Genomic DNA, 16,939 nt, shown 5'->3' on the forward strand with positions numbered 1-16,939 from the left:
GACTTCAGCAGTCACTGGGGCTGGCTGGGCTGAAGCCAGAAGCCAGGAGCTTCATCGAGATCTCCCATGTGGGCGACAGGGCCCAAGCACTTCCCCTACCATCTCAGGTGTGTTAGTATCCAGAGAGCAGGCGCAGAAATGGAGCCGCTAGGATTGGAACTCTCACTCATATGAGATGCTGGCACCAATGGAAAAGGCATATTTTGAAAAAAAAAAAAAAAAACCATCATAGCATGGATTTCAAAAAATTTTTTGCACCGCAGTTAGCTGATCTTTGATTTCATTCCTCCACAAACTTTTTGAGGTACTCTTGCATGTAGAAGGGTCTCTATTAGGCAAATGCCTGGGGGCGCTGGTCAGGATCTAATTAACTTTCTGTTTGTGTACTTAAGAAAATCATCTCACTTGTGACAACGAGCACACATTGCTTTTGTAATGAAAACAATAACAAAATACAGTTGTATCACGATCTGCACTGGAGTGCAGCCTTTTTCTAGATTGCGTCTCAAAAGCTACGTCTGCCTTCCTAACCAGACTTGCACATTAACACCGGCTTCCCCAATCTGGAACGATTTAGTGTCTTCATTTGCTGGCTCCCTTACTGTCTGCCGTTTTACACCGAAGTGTCAGCCCCATGCGAGCAGAAACCTTGTTTGATTTATCACCGAATCCCTGGAAGTTAGCAGGGTATTGGGCAAATGGCAGACTCAACACATTTCTTGGTCTTTATCTTTTTATTCTGAGATACAGTATTTTTCCCAGGATCACAGCCGCTTAGGGACCAAGTAATAAGTCGTTCATTCAACCAGCATGTATTTCTGGAAGGCCTACATGGCATACCTCGTGCTAGGCGCTTGGCATACAACGGCAAGCAGAGATGTTATACAATTCCAAAGCTGGGCTCCACTTGCCTGGCACTGGCTCAGCCAGTCGCTGCCACTGGGGTGGTAGAAGGGGAAGGTATTTACTTGCAAAGCACAGAGCAAGGAGTACCGGCAGCTGTCCTGTGATTCCTAGACTGCCCAAGCGAGGAAGGGTGAGGGGCCCTAGGGATCGGAGCCGGCCTTGAGAGGTGCGTGTTGAGTTTGCGTGCGAGGCCTTGGTCGGTCTGCAGTTCTGTGACCCTGCTCCGACTGGTCAGTGTTAGGACAGAAATCACGCTTTAGCAGGATTTTGATGATGGCAAAGTAGGTTCCAGGGGGTGGTTTCTTTTTGCTCAGGACCTGAGGTTCCTGAAAATACAAACAAAATCAAAAACAAACAAACAAAAAACAGAATAATAATAATAAAAAAAAAACCAACCCTTTAGACAAGACCTAACATCAAGATGTGCTCTATACAGGAGACACATGACCTCCTGAGTATTGTGATCTGGGACCCTGGGGGACTCACTGAACCTGATACACCACTCTCAGGGCAGTGAGGTAATTAAATTAAATGAATTAAGCAAAACTATTGCTCATATTTATTTATTTATTTATTTAATCTACATGAAAGGCAGAGTGACAGTGAGAGTGCTCTCCTACCCACTGGTTCACTCCCTATATGCCAGCAATCAGCATGGTTGGGCCAGGTTGAAAGCAGGAGCTAGGAACTCCATCTGGGTCTCCCATGTGGCTGGCAGGCACCCAAGCACTTGAGCCATCACCTGCTGCCTCCCAGGATGCATTAGGAAGAAGCTGGATTGGAAGCAGAGTAGCCGGGACTGTCGCACAGGCACTGCAATGTGGAATGTGGGTACCCTACACAGTGGCATAACCTGCCGTGTTGCAATGCCCACCCCAGTAAGTTAACTTGAGAAAGAGGTTGATCTGGAAAGACCAAAGCAGGGCAAAGACACTTTAAGCTAAGAAAGGCAGACTGGGAGACTGGGAGACTGCCTGGTAGAGTCTTGTATCTTTGTCAACAGCACTGCTTCAGGGCTCGGTTTCAGATGAATTCAGATGAATAAAGATCCTGTTCTTGGGGAGCCTACAGTCTATTTGTGGGAAGGGAATTGAAAACAACTGGGACCAGCACTGTGGCACAGCGGGTTAAAGCCCCAGCCTGCAGCACTGTCATCCTGTATGGACGACAGTTCAAGTACCGGCTGCTCCTCTTCCAATCCAGCTCTCTGTTATGGCCTGAGAAAGCAGTAGTAGATGGCCCAAGTCCTTGGGCCCCTGCACCTGCGTGGGAGACCCAGAAGAAGCTCCTGGCTCCTGGCTTCCGATCAGCTCAGCCTCGGCCATTGTGGCCATTTGGGGAGTGAACCAGCGGAATGGAAGACCTCTCTCTCTGTCTCTACCTCTCTCTGTAACTCTGTCTTTTGAATAAATAAAATAAATCTTTTTAAAAAAAGAAACCAACATAGTTCACTGTTCCTGTATTGAACAGTGTTCAGAACTGGCAAAAACTCACTGCACACTCCAGAAAATACCTGCTCTGGAAGCTACAGTGAAGACTGGGCCCTAATCGGCTGACTCATCAGGACTAACAGCTTTCTTTCTTTATTTTTTAGCAATTTTTATTTGACTTATTTGAAAGGAAGAGTTACAGAGAGGAAGAGGAGAGAGAGAGAGAGAGAGAGAGATATCTTCCATCCACTGGTTTACTTCCCACATGGTCACAACATCTGGGGCTGGGCCAGACCACAGCTAGGAGCCCAAAGCTTCTTCCAGGTTTTCCATGTGGGTGCAGGGACCCAAGCACTTGCGCTTTCCCAGGCCATTAGCAGGGGAGCTGGATCAGAAGTAGAGCAGCTAGGTCTTGTTGCCCATATGGGATACCAGTATCACAGGCAGAGGCTTAACTTGCTGCACCATAGTGCCGAGACCTAACAGATTTCTTTCTTTCTTCTTTTTTTTTTTTTTTCAAAGATGTATTTATTTATTTGAAAGAATTACAGAAAGAGAGGAGAGATGCTGGTTCACTCCCCAAATGACCGCAACAGCTGGGGCTGGCCAAGGCCAAAGCCAGGAGCCAGGAGCTTCCTTTAGGTCTCTCACATGGATGCAGGGACCCGAGTACCTGGGTCATCTTCAGCTGCTTTCCCAGGCCATTAGCAGGGAGCTGGATAGGAAGTGGAGTTGCCGAGATATGAACCAGCACCCATATGGGATGTTGGCACCATAGGCAGTGGCTTAACTCACTGAACCACAGTGCTGGTCCCTCTAACAGCTTTCTTTACAAAAATTTTTTAAGAAATATTTTTATTTACAAGAGAGAGAGAAGAGGGAGAGAGAGAAGAGAGAGAGAGAGAGAGGGAGGGAGACACACACAGAGAGAAGTTTTCCATCCTCTGATTCATTCTTAGCAGCTAGGACAGGGCTAGGCTAGGGCCAGAGCCAGGTGCTGGGAACTAAATCCAGGTTTCCCATGTGAATGGAAGGAAACTGGTGACTTGAGACATTGTTGCATCCCAGGGTTTGCCTGGGCAGGAGCTTGTATGAGGAGCTGGCGCCAGAAAGACAGGTTAGCACTCTCGTCATCTGAAATAATCCCAGCGACTCTTTCCCCCTCCTTTCGGATGACAGTCTGTGGACAGGCGCTGCCATCATCAGTTTCCATACATTAGAAAGTGAAAGCTGGCCAAGGTGCTGGCGCAGATTTCTGGAAGGTGGCAGCGCTGGGGCTCTCTCCCCTGCATAGCCCCGTTCCTCCGATGGCAGCAGCCTTCCCCTTTTCTCCTTGCCCCAACTCCCCATTGTGCAAGGGAGTGCCAAGGAAAGATGGCAATGAGTTCTTCCAGACCCTAGATACTCCTGGGAAGAGCACACTACCCAGGCCAGCGCAATTCACATGGAATCAGCCCATCCTATAGGGTCGCCGCTTCTAGTATGTAAGGGCACGAACACAGAGATGGTCGCTGTGGCAGCGTTAGAAGATAAAAAAGTTGTTTGCATTCTAAATGCCTAGCGACAGGACAACAGTTACACAAAATTGTAGCACTACTATTCATTCTACAGAAACTTAGGTAGTTGTTAAAAAGAGAATGTAAAGGGTGCTGATGCTGTAGTGTAGTGGGTAAAGCTGTGCCCACATCCCATATAGGCAGCGGTTTGAGTCCCGGCAGCTCTGCTGCTGATCCAGCTCTCTGCTATGGCCTGAGAAAGCAGCAGAAGATGGCCCAAGCCCTTGGGCCCCTGCACCCACATGGGAGACCCGGAAGAAGCTCCTGGCTCTTGGTTTTGGATCGGCAAAGCTCTGGCCTTTGCGGCCATCTGGGGAGTGAACCATCGGACAGAAGACCTCTCCCTCTCTCTCTCTGCCTTTCCTCTCTCTGTATAACTCTGATTTTCTAATAAATAAATAAATCTTTTAAAAAAAAGAAAATGGCAGGCATATATTATGAATATTATCATTTATTATCCCATTTTGCAAAACCTCCACCTTCATCTTTGTGTGTGTGTACATATATAGCAGAAAGACCTCAAAACACATAGCAAAGCGTTAAAGATGAGTAGATCTGAGGAGTGGACAAAGATGGGCATTTCCGCTGTTAATTTATGTAACTTTGTATTTATTTTCAGAATGAGTATATATGACTTCTTAAAAAACAGTTAAAGTTCGTATAATATAAAATTCATCACTGTAAACCATTTTTAAGTGTTCAAATCAGTGATTTTAATGCATTCACAGAGTTCTACAACAACCATCATTATTTAATTAGAGAATATTTTCTTTTTTAAGAAAAATAAGATTTATTTATTTAATTTATTTGAAAGGCACACACGCACACACACACACACACATACCCTGTGGGGAGTGTGAAAGCAAGAGAGAAAAAGAGAGAGATCTTCCATCCACTGGTTCACCCCCCAAAAGCCTGCAGGAGCCAACACGAGGTGTTTGGAACTCAATCCGGGTCTCCCCTATGGGCTGCGGGGACCCAACTACTCGGGTCGTCACCTCCCACCTCCCAGGAGGCACAGCAGCAGGAAGCTGGAGTGGGGAACAGGGCCAGGACTGGAGGTGGGGTGATGCGCTGTGGTAGGAAACGCAGCATCTCCGGGGCGGCCTAACCCGCTCCTCCAACCACTCCCCCGAGTATGTTCATCATTCTGAAGAGAAAGCCTTGTCCAGTAACTGGTCACTCCCGCTTGCTTCTCCCCCTGGAACCGCTCACTGCCTTTCTGCTTCTGCGGCCTTGCCTTTCTGAACATTTCACATGAATGGAAACAGAGACTAGTCGGCCCATTGTGTCTCGGTTCTTTCCTTCTGCATACGGTCTTCAGGGGTCATCATTTGTAGTGTGTGGCTGTACTGCCTTTCTATGGCTGAATTATGTTCTACTGTGTGGATAGACATAGACTGCATCTTGTTCATCTATTGATGAGTTTTTTTTTTATTATTATTTTAAAAGCAAAATTCATTAGAGTCAAAGACCTCCAGCCAGAGCAGGATGGGCAGGAAGGGGAGGGAAAAAAACCGAAAAACCAAAAACCTGAAGCATCTGTTCATGAATTGGTGGACATTTGGACTGTTTTCACATTGTGGTTAACATGAATAAGGCTGCCATGGAAATCTGCACACAAAATTTAACATTTGTTTTGTTTTAACATCAATTTCAAGTCTCCTAAGCATATACTTACAGGTGGAATAGCTGAGTCACATAGCAATGCTATGTTTAGCTTAAAGCAAATTTATTTATTTATTTATTTAACAGAGAGAGAGAGAGAGAGAGAGAGAGAGCGCACCCCTGTGCTGGTTCACTTCCTGAATGCCCCCAGCGGCCGCAGGATATTTTTGTACTTATTTAGGTCCTTTTCAGTTTCTTTCAGTACTATTGTACAATTTTAAGTATACAACGCTTATATCTCCTTAGTTAAGTTTATTTATAACTGTTTTATTCTTTTTGATGTTACTGCAAACTGAATTGCTTTTTGAAATTTCATTTTCAGATTATTTATTGCTAGTGTATGCAAATATGCCTTTTTTTTAGAAGATTTTATTTATTTATTTGAAAGGCAGAGTTACAGAGAGAGAGAGAGAGAGAAGAGAGAGAGAGAGAATGGTTGGTTCATCTGTTGGTTCACTCCCCAAGTGGCCACAACAGCCAGGGTTGGGCCAGGTTGAAGCCAAGAGCTTCACCCAGGTCTCCCACATGAGTGCAGGGGCCCAAGCACTCGGGGCATCTTCTGCTGCCTTTTCCCAGGCCATTAGCAAGGAGCTGAATTGGAAGTGGAGCAGCTGGGTCTCGAGCCCATGCCCATCTGGGATGCTGGCGTCACAGGGGCGTCTTTACCTGCTATACCACAATACGGGCCCCAACCACCAATTTTTGTGTGTTGACCTTGTGTCCTACGCCTTTGCTGAATTCTCTCAGGGGCTCTAAAAGTTGTGTATGTGTGTGTGTGTTTGTGTATTCTTTGGATTTTCTCTCTGTATAAGATGATATCTTTCATGAATGGAGATAATTTTACTTCTTCATTTACAATCTGAATGTTGTTTCTTTTTCCTGTCCGTTGGGCGTGGCTAGCTCTTCTAACGCAGTGTGGACCAGGAAAGGGATTTGAGGATATCCTTGTCTTGTTTCTAACCTTGAGGAGGACCTCCACCACCAAGCATGAACTTATCTGTGACTTCCTTCCTAGCTGCCCTTCATCAGGTCCAGGAAACACCCTTTGATTCCCAGTGTCTTGAATGCTTTTGTCGAGAAAGGATATAGGACATTATCAGATGCCTTTTTTTTTTTTTTTTTTTTTTTTTTTGGACAGGCAGAGTGGATAGTGAGAGAGAGAGACAGAGAGAAAGGTCTTCCTTTGCTGTTGGTTCACCCTTCAATGGCTGGCGCGGCCGGCGCACCGTGCTGATCCGAAGGCAGGATCCAGGTGTTTCTCCTGGTCTCCCATGGGGTGCAGGGCCCAAGCATTTGGGCCATCCTCCACTGCACTCCCGGGCCACAGCAGAGAGCTGGCCTGGAAGGGGGCAACCAGGACAGAATCCGGTGCCCCGACCGGGACTAGAACCTGGTGTGCCTGCGCCACAGGCGGAGGATTAGCCTAGTGAGCCATGGCGCTGGCCAGATGCTTTTTTTTTTTTTTTTTTAAGATTTATTTATTTACTTGAAATTCAGAGTTACACAGAAAGAGAAGGAAATGCAGAGAGAGAGAGGTCTTCCATCTGCTGGTTCACTCCCCAGTTGGCCGCAATGGCTGGAGCTGAGCAGATCCGAAGCCAGGAGCCAGGAGCCTCCTCCAGGTCTCCCACGAGAGTGCAGGGGCCCAAGGATTTGGGCCATTTTCTACTGCTTTCCCAGGCCACAGCAGAGAGCCGGATCTGAAGTGGAACAGCCGGGTCTCGAACCAGCGCCCATATGGGATGCCGGCACTACAGGAGGCAGTTTTCCTGATACACCACAGCGCCGACCCCCGTCAGATGCCTTTTTATCAGTTAAGATGATCATGTGGAGCTTTTCCCCTTCCACTACTCCTGTGTGCCTCGCTGGGCTCTAATCCCGATCCTGATGGTATTAGGGCCTCATTTCCTGACATCATCACCGTGGGAGTTAGGATGCCAACACTTGCCTTTTAGAGGGGTGCAAAGGTGCACTCCATAACCAACTTCCTTGTATCAAGATCCTTCAATACTTACCCAGAGCTCTCTGCCTAAGATTCTCCCAAGGTTCGGTGGTTAAGGTACAGAACCTTTCTGTCGTACCCATCTCTCAAAGGAGCCCTGGCTTGATCTCGCAAGTCTGGTGTCTCTTTGTGACGCACAAGAGCCCTGTGGCTGAGACGGGAGAGCTTTTGGTTAAGTGTTGGAAGTCTTCCTGGCATCCAGGCACAATGGGTGTTTGCTGCACCTCTGTGGATTTGTGCTGTTTAACCTACATCCATGTGAGCTACACCAACACACTCCATGATTTGCAATCACTACTGCACTCAAAAAAAAAAAAAAAGACAAAACTAGGGCGGAACCTGCCCTCTGGCAGCTCAGACCAGAGCCTGGCTCTCCCATCTGTGGTCTTCTGGCGGGCAAACCGCTGTGGTTAGGGCTTGTTGAGAATGAGGGTCTAACTCCTCCAAGGCCCTGGGTCCATGTCTCCACCCACATCATAGCTCTGACAGCGGTGCTCACCACCACGATTCTCCCAGCTTCCCCTGGGCAGCCAAGGAGGAGCCACTGGACAGTTCCGGGAGAGAAGTGACAGGGACAGATTCCTGCTTTAAGAAAGATTATTTTGACATCTCAAGTGGAGGAAGGCGGGGTTGGGGGGTGCTGGAAGGTGAGGAGTTGGAGGCAGCTGGCAGGGTGGGGGTGGGCGGGACAGGAGGCTGCTGCCAGGGCCGGTCTGTCCAGGCTCTGACAGAGAAGGCCAGGGACACTGGTTAGAATAGAGCCACTGCCCTGCCCTGCCCGACCGAGTGAGGCTCTCTCGGGGGTGTCGGAGAGGCCCAGCTTGATTTTTTTGCTCCCTGGATGTAAGCGGCTGCTGTTGAGCTGTTTATGGGCTAAATTGTGAGATTTACACTTAATCTGAGCTCGTAGGGATGGAGAGAGACTGAGAGCAATTCAGAGAATTGTTCGGGATGCTGGCGATACAGAGTGAATACAGAGACAATAAACCAACAAATACGATGGCATTTAGTGTGTAAGGCCATGATAAATGCCTTGGAGAAAAATAAAACAAAGGAGCTGGGTTAGAAGGCAGGGGGTTTCAGTTTGAAACAGAGAAGCAGAAAAGATCTGTGATACGCGATTGGTTCCAGGAACACCCCCCACCCCAACGCGATTGGTTCCAGGAACACACCCCCCCCCCAACCTCCCACCCCCGGATACCAAGCTCTTCAGATGCTGGCTTCTACGGCATGGGAATGGTGCAGTATTTGCATAGAACCTACACACGTCCTCCCTTACCCTCTAAATCAACTCCAGATGAATCAGAACACCTAACACAACGCAAATGCTATGCAAATAGTTTTTAAACCAGATTGTTTGGGGAATAAGAGAGAAGTGTGGACTGGTGCAGGACACCCCCGATTCTTTGGGATATCTTGTTTCTGTGGTTGGCTGGAGGCTGCAGAGGGACCGCTGTGTTTCACCTGCCCTCGGAGAATTTCTTGATGAGACCTTCTTTAGGAATTCACTGGACTCCCTCCGTGGAAGGAAGTCGCCATGGGCCATGTAGTGTTGTTAATGAACTATTTGGGGAACCGGTGGCCATGGTGTGAGCTGAGCCTGATGGAGACAACCAAGGAGACAGAGGTTGTTACTGTGGGGACGGGAGCTTAGGCTTGTACCTGCCCAGTGAGGGAGACAGGAGAAAGACCTGTGTCCTGGCCTTGTCACCAAGGGGTCACGCCCCACAGTGGCCCAGGTAAGGTCTAAGATTGGCAGTCACTCCGGAGGTGGCTAGACAGAGAGCCACAGGCAGGATGGTGACCTGGGGGAGGGAGGTCTTATGAAAGCGAAAGAACTCTCTGGAAGGAGATAGACTGGCCTGCAAAACAAACTCCCCCTGCCAGCCCTTGGTGTCAGTCCTTGCCCAGCGAGCAGCTTTCCATGACATTTAAACGGTCAATTACTGAATTCACCACTGTGTTTCAGCAAGACAGACTTAATTAAGTGGTTACAGCCATCTCGCGGGCGGAATAATATTTGTCTTTGCAATGCAGAAAACATGCGATCCTGTGTGGGGTACGGAGTGGGGCTCCCCCTCCCGCCCAGGTCCTCCCGTTTCTCCCCGGCGGCCGGGCCCTGGGACTGGTGGTCCCTGTTCCCAGGGCCTCCTCCGCGCTGCTCCACAGGCTGGCACCGGGGCGCCCCCGCGCGGCCGCCGGCGGGAAGTTCGTCCTCTGCCGAGGCAAAAATCTGGTTTTGATTCAGTTCTATTAAGTGAGGGGAGGAGGGGGAGGTGAGCGAGTGAGGCTGGGAGGGAGGCTTGGTGCGGGGCCGTTGAGGGCCTGTAAACAAGAACTTTCAGGCTCGGTGGGGTGGCGGCACGTGGAGACAGATACAGACAAAGATGAGGGTCAGAGTTAACGACTGGAGCCAGACTGTCTCAGCGACAGACCCGGGAACTGTATGACCTTGGGTGAGTCATTAAGTTTTCTAAATAAGGGGGGGGGGGCGATGCTGCCCTCCCTGGGGGGCTGCGAGCCCAGAAGGGACAGCATTCGAAGCTGCTCAGACAGTGTTCTGCATGAATGCTCTTATTACCAACGCGGCTGGCATGGGTATTGCATTTCAAAAGGTTCCGGAACACTTTCCCTTTTCCCCTTCTCTGTCCCCTACTGCTAGGATTAAACTCAGGACTTCTGCAAAAGTCAGGGACAGAATGAGGAAGAACCTATGTTACCGTACATGCCTACAAACCCGTCATCACTCCTGCACTTGTCCGTCTCCCAAGCTAACCCAGGCCCAGACTCCCTGAGATGACTTGACGTCATGTATTTCACTGTTAGCTCCATGATATAGGGAATGCATCCATAGTAACCATGCTGTTTCCCCCTGCGTTTTCCTGGTAATGTTGATTGTGAAACAGGCTGTCCCGGTGTTGGTGTCGACCCTGGCGCCTTAAGAAAAACATCTGGGAAGACACGACTCCCTTTTATTATACGAAGGGTGCTGCAGAGATGTCAGTATGCAAATGCCTGTTTGTTTTGAATGTCAAGTTCATCAGCACAGCACCAGGCTTCTCCTCCGCCCAGTGCTGTGAGCGGTTCAGACAGTTCCTCGTTGTGACGGAGGGGCTGTCCTGTGCCTTGTGGGGTGTTTATTGACAACCCCAGCCTCTGCTCCTCCCCGTATACCAGTAGCAATCCCCTCTCCCCCTCCCCCAGTTAAGAACGGGAAATGCGCCCAGACACTGACAGGCATCTTAGGAGGGGAGGCGCAAAGAGCCCCCTGCTTCTGGGAGAGGACCTTGGAGCTACAGCCGCCCAAAGAGCCAGTGTAGCTTGCCTTACTCTAAGACAGCAGCTCTGCGATGGTATGCAGGCCCCTCCTCCCACACAAACAGCCCTGTCTGTGATGTGGGAAAGGTCCCCAGGACCCCTACAGAGTTGGAATTTGAAGCAGAGGAAGTGGAACTTGAAAGCTGTTCCCAGAAATCCCGAGACAATCCTTGGAATCTTAGTAGAACATGGCTGGTTTAGTAAAAGACACCTATTTCACTCATTGCAAAAGGAGCCTTGTAACACTGAAGGGAAATCCATTTTGTCGGCGCTACAAATCTCACCATCCCGCACACCTCAGCTTTTCTCTGCCTTTTGCTTTTTTGGTTTTGTTTTGTTTCTTGGTGGGTCTTATCTACCAGGGGGTGGGGAACGACACCTCATGTGCCAGATCTGTCTGCTTTTTTTTTTTTTTTTAATAAATATGGTTTTAGGGAGTAGGCATTTAGCCCAGTGGTTAAGACAGGCGGGTCCCGTATCCGAGTGCCCGCGTTCATTTCTGGGCACTGCTCCTGGCTCCAGCATCCTGCCAAGTGTAGATCCTGGGAGGCAGCAGTGACAGCTCAAGTCAGGGGGCTCCCGCCTCCTTTGTGGGAGACCTGGACTGCGTTCCTAAATCCCGGCCATTGTGGGCATTTAGAGAGTGAACCAGCAGATGGGAGCTCCGTTGGTCTCTTTCCATCTCTCTGCCTCTCAAGTTAATAAATTGAAATTAAGTTTTATTGGCACATACAGCCACATCTGTTCACTAACCTTATTCTCCAAAGCTTATTTTTTTTAAAATATTATTTATTTGAAAGGCAGAGTTACAGAGAGTCAGAGAGAGATAGAGGGAGAGAGGTCTTCCATCTGCTTGTTCACTCCCCAAATGGCCACAGTGGCTGGAATTGGGCCAATCTGAAGCCAGGAGCCAGGAGCTTCCTCAGGGTCTCCCACACGGGTGCAGGGACCCAAGCACTTGGGCCATCTTCTCCTGCTTTCCCAGGCCATAGCAGAGAGCTGGATTGGAAGTGGAGCAGCTGGGACTCGAACTGGCGTCCACAGGGGATGCCAGCACTACAGGCAACAGCTTTACCCACTATGCCACAGCAAGGGCCTCTCTCCCTAGCTTCTTTCATTCCCCAGCAGCAGAGTTGAGTAGCTGTAACAGAGAACCGTCAATGGGCTGCAGAGCCTAAGGTTTGCACCTGCTACCCCTTTAATGGACATTCTGCCTGTCTCTATGACATGCACACACCATCTGCAGAACTTCAGCTGCACCGTGCTGTCATTGCTACAGCACAGAATACACTAGTGTCATGTGGGCAGGGGGTTACAGGCCTTTCCTTCCCAGCCACCATCTCCCACGCGGACCTCACTGGGCTGCAGGAGGGCGGGACTGTCCCTGCTCTCAAGGATCAGAAGACAGCACAGCAGGGGAGAGGGATGGCGTGACTGGCTGAAGGTTGCAGCCAGTAGGCATTAGGGCTGAAACTCAGAGCCTTGGCTTTGGCTCCACAGCCACTCTGCCTGTGCAAGGTGCTTCAGAGAGCTTATGGCAAATGGAATGAAAAAGAGAAGTGTAGGGGGAGGTGTCTGGTGTGGTGGTGAAAATGCTGGCCAGACGCCCACATCCCGCATCCGAGTGTCTGAAGGGGAGTCCCCACTCTGCTTCTGACTCCAGCTTCCCGCAAGCACAGACTCAGGGAGACTCGAGTCCTTGGGTCCCTGCCACCCACACGGGAGAGCCGGGTTGAGTTCTCAGCTCCTGGCTTTGGCCTGGCCCAATCCCAGCCGCTGCAGGATTCTGAGCAGTTGAGCCAGCAGATAGAAACTCTGTCTTCCTGTCTCTGTGCCTCTCAAAAAAAAAAAAAAAAAAAAAAAAAACACACTTATTTTGATGTAAAATTTTTCAAAATCCATGCCTAGTTTTTCCATACTATGAATTTTCAAGAACTTTTTGAAAACTCCTCAAAGGTATGGATTTCAATTCTTTCTAAAAATAAACTTATCTCTTAATTCCGTCTTGAGCAAACTTTCTGAAGATCCTGTGTACCTGCCCCAAGCTGCGAGTTTGTGGTATTTATGGCACAATATGCAGATTCGCTTACTGGTAATTTTATTATGAGTTACTTTTTCTAAACATTCGGCTCCTTCGTAACCCAGGCAGATAAAAATCTGCTTTTTTGGTCTGATTGTTTGTTTGGATTCCTAGCATGGTGGCCTAATCTAGAAATTTCCCCAAACCAACATGACCTGTGTTTTTCCCCCTCCTTGTAAATCAAGGCAGATACACAATTTGCCTGTTGTTTTGTAAATATGTATGCCCAGGAAGTCACTTGAACCCAGAGAAATAAGCCCGCACATAAGCAGATTTGCAAGGGGAATTGAGATGTTTTTGTCCTGGAGCAAAAGGATCTCAGTTGGGCTATGAGACCTTTAGGCCAGCATTAAAGTGGTGCATGGGGAAAGCCCCTCGAACAAGATCCTGTAGCGAAGTCAATTTGGGAAATGCTGATGTAAGCAAAGATAAGGTTTCTTTCTGCTGCGGGACTGCTCAGAGTCTTTGCTGCGCTAATGTACTTGTAAGTTTCCGAGGCGGGGCCAGGGTGTATGCATGATCTCTTTTGATGCTGGTGTCCGTGTTTCCAGGAGCGTCTGTGAAGGTTGCATGGTAGAAACCTTTGGGAGTCCATGCAGTGTTGCATGCACGGTGCTGCCGTGTGTCTAGTGGGGCATGCTGTGTACCTAGTGTGCTTTGCTCTATTGAGCTGAGTTGTTGTCATCTCCACCTCACCGATGGGAAGCGGGTGCAGGCTTCCCGGCCGCCCGGCTTGCTCCTGGGCTGCTGTGGCTGGCCGTCTAACCCCAGACCCACACTTGTAGCTACTGCATCACCCACCTTGCCGCTTAGTCTCCTTCATTAACCAAATCCATCAGCCCACTCACCAGCGTCAGGGAATCAGGGAATAGAGTGGTTTAACAGTCCTGTTGACTTCCCTGGTTCGTGCCGGACAGACTAAAGCACTTTGTATGGTTTGGTCTTTCTTAGTAGCCTGATGACCACCATGGTGGTGGATCACAAAGACGTCAGCTCAGCTCGGTGGTTCTAGCTGTCGGCTCTAACCCTTGCCATGGGGCCCGCATGGAGCACAGCAGTGAGGATGCCTGCATCCCACATCAGAGGACAAGGGTTCCACTCCTGGCTCCAGATCTGACTCCTGTTTCCTGCCAATGCAGACCCTGGGAGGCAGCAAGGTGACTCAAATGACTGGGTCCCTGCCCCCCATGTGGGAGACCTGAATTGAGTTCCTAACTCCCAGCTAGGCGCAGCTCCAGCCCCAGCTAGAGTGGGCATCTGGGAAGAGAAGCAGTGGATTGGAGCTCTCTCTGTTGTTCTACCTCTCAAAAAAGTTGTAATCTTGAGATTGAGTCATGGGTATATATAGAAGCTGGGGTGTTCCTGAAGCCTCAGCCTGGATCATCCTCCCAAGGAACTCTTTGTTTATTAGCCAGGACTCTTGGTGCAAGTGTCAAAAGCCGGGTAAAACTCTCTGAAGTATGAATCCAAGTAAGGGCTGCAGAGCCGGACCTCAGGAAGGGGAATAGGTGAGCCGAGCTCAGGAACAATCAGCATCTGCACATGGAATGTTCCGGAACACTGTGCCTGCCTCATTTCATGGTTTTTCTCTCTAAGCGGCTTTATTTTCTCCTCTCTGCAGTGCAGCCCATGGTGACGTGGCCTGTCTTTCAACGCCGCAGTTCTGCCACTAGAAGAGAAACTGGCTGGGATTTTGCCCAGGGAAGGGACAGCTTGGGTCGGATCACCCTCCTGGCACCTGTCAGCCATGACCAGCGTGTGTGTGCCTGTGGAAGAGTCCCAGGGTATCGAGGCAGTCAAACTCACCAAGGGAGAGAGGAAACTTTGAGAAAACAGTTCCACTATCCACGGAAGCCAGCGACGGCCAGATGGGCCCCTCCACCAAATTCTAACCCATGGTTTTTACTTACCTATGAAAGCTGATCGTGTCGGATCATAAATTCCTAGTTCACTGAAGTTAAAAAGTGTCTTTCTCATAAAAAGGCCCATAAAGGGTAGTGTTTAAGTGGGGCTAATAATAGTGGCACCTCATAGAACTCCCGTGGGGATTAAATGACGGAATTCAGGTACAAACCGTGTGCCGGGCACACAGCAAGCTGGCTGTCATTATGCACGCGAGGAGAGCCCTTCTGAAGGTGTTCACCTAAAGTCTCCATCATTTCCTGGCATGCATGGTGACTCCCTGAGGGCCGCAGAAGCAGAGGGTCTGGTAGGGGCACAGATCTGTATGTGTGTACCTGTTTGTGTGGGGTGGGGAGGTGGGTGTCCCATGCAGGATGGGATTTGCTGCCCCTCCCCTAAATCTTCCATCCCTAACTGACATAAAAGTGAATTTGTTTCCTGAGAATCTTGTTTCCTCGGAGAAGATCTGCTGTTCCTGGGAAGTGGTTCATTTCATCAAACCCCAAAATGATTTCAGCTGTCTCATGGAATAGGCGTGTCCCATCGTCAGCCCTGTGGCCACCTCTCTGGCACTTCCGGGAAACACAGACAGCCTGCTGCGTGGGGCAGCTCCGTCCCAGCCCAGTTCCTTCCAGACCATCCCGACCTGTGGACCGCAGGCTCCCCGATCCCTTGCGGTGACCCCCAGTGCCGCTACAAACCCCGCTTGCCCAAGAAGGGCTGTGCAAAGGAGGCATATGGTTTTTATAACCGACAAGACGTGTGGATTCATTGCAACGGCCAGAACTGGCATGCAAGTGAACGCGGCACAAGAGGAGCTTGGCTGTGGCCGTGCCGGCTGCCGGGGGCCACCAGCAGGTCCCCTCGCTTCTCCTGCATAGCTGGCTCGTCTCTGAAGTGGAAATGCTGTGGATCTGGAGCCATCAAGGAGACCAGGGCCGTGAATGGCCTTTGCACGTTGACACGCTGGGAGCACTCAGGGGGATGCATGCCCCCTGTGGTCTCCGGGGACTGTGGACCCAGGCGGGGAATTACCCACTCTGCCAACCCATGTCAATCAGCAGTCAAATTGTTCTTTAAGCACCACTTTTCTTTAATCAGGCCGTTCTTCACCGGGGCTGTTTTAATTAAGGGTCCGCTGTCAACACAAAACATATGTTCTGAAGTCTTGCTTTGGATCCTAATGATGCCCGGGATTATTAAGTCTGGAAGGAATTTGCAGCTCCGGCTTGCTCGCTCTTCCCCCCAGCCCCAGGCCCGCAAGCCCCCATTCCTGTCGCATCTCAGCTTTCACCCACTCACCCTCATGCCTTGGCATTGTTGCCCTCTGGGAAACTGACCTAGAAAAGCAATCTTCCCACATCAGTATTCAGGGTATAATAGCCCGGAATGTGGTTCTGTCTGTGCCCTGTTCCTACTGAAAAGCCTTCTTTTGAGAGCCAAGCTAATAATTTGTATTCTTCCAAATTATATTCTTCAAAAACCGTTACACACACATGTACTGCATATACTACAGATGTACACCCGTACTACGCATGAAGGGACATCTAAGACTCGCCCAAGGGACTGGCGCTGTGGCCTAGCGGGTTGAGTCGCTGCCTGTGGTACCAACATCCCATATGAGTGCAGGTTTGAGTCCCAGCTGCTCCACTTCCAATCCAATAAGCTCCCTGCTAATGCATCTGGGAAAGCAGTGGAAGATGGCCCAAGTGCTTGGGCCCCTGTACCTGCCTGGGAGACCCAGAAGAAGCTCCTGGATCGGTGCAGTTCTGGCCATTGTGGCCAATTGGGGAGTGAACCAGCAGATGGGAGACCTCTCTCTCTCTAATTCCACTTTTCCATGAATTTTATGAAATGCCCAATTATATAAGTTCTATCTAATATGTATAAACATACTCATAATCATGTATGTGTACATTCATACATACTACAATCCTACAAATATGTGTGAGCACAGATACCACATAGATGTATACACATATGCACTATATGCATGCACACATGCACTACAAAGACCATACATGTATACACACACTACACACACCATATATATCAGCAATATACAATACATACTTTA

At 49.4% G+C, this 16,939-nt stretch overlaps 1 long non-coding RNA gene across 1 annotated transcript in view; it reads left to right on the forward strand.

The window, feature by feature from the left end:
- LOC103347975 (uncharacterized) overlaps positions 1-16,616 on the forward strand; it is a 38,032-nt gene extending 21,416 nt beyond the window's left edge. Inside the window, exon 3 of the long non-coding RNA XR_007918575.2 lies at positions 14,582-16,616. This is a non-coding gene — a long non-coding RNA (uncharacterized lncRNA). The remainder of the gene's footprint in view (positions 1-14,581) is intronic.
- Positions 16,617-16,939: the final 323 nt, after the last annotated feature.

Source organism: Oryctolagus cuniculus, chromosome 6, assembly GCF_964237555.1.
Source record: "Oryctolagus cuniculus chromosome 6, mOryCun1.1, whole genome shotgun sequence".
Lineage (NCBI taxonomy): Eukaryota > Metazoa > Chordata > Mammalia > Lagomorpha > Leporidae > Oryctolagus > Oryctolagus cuniculus.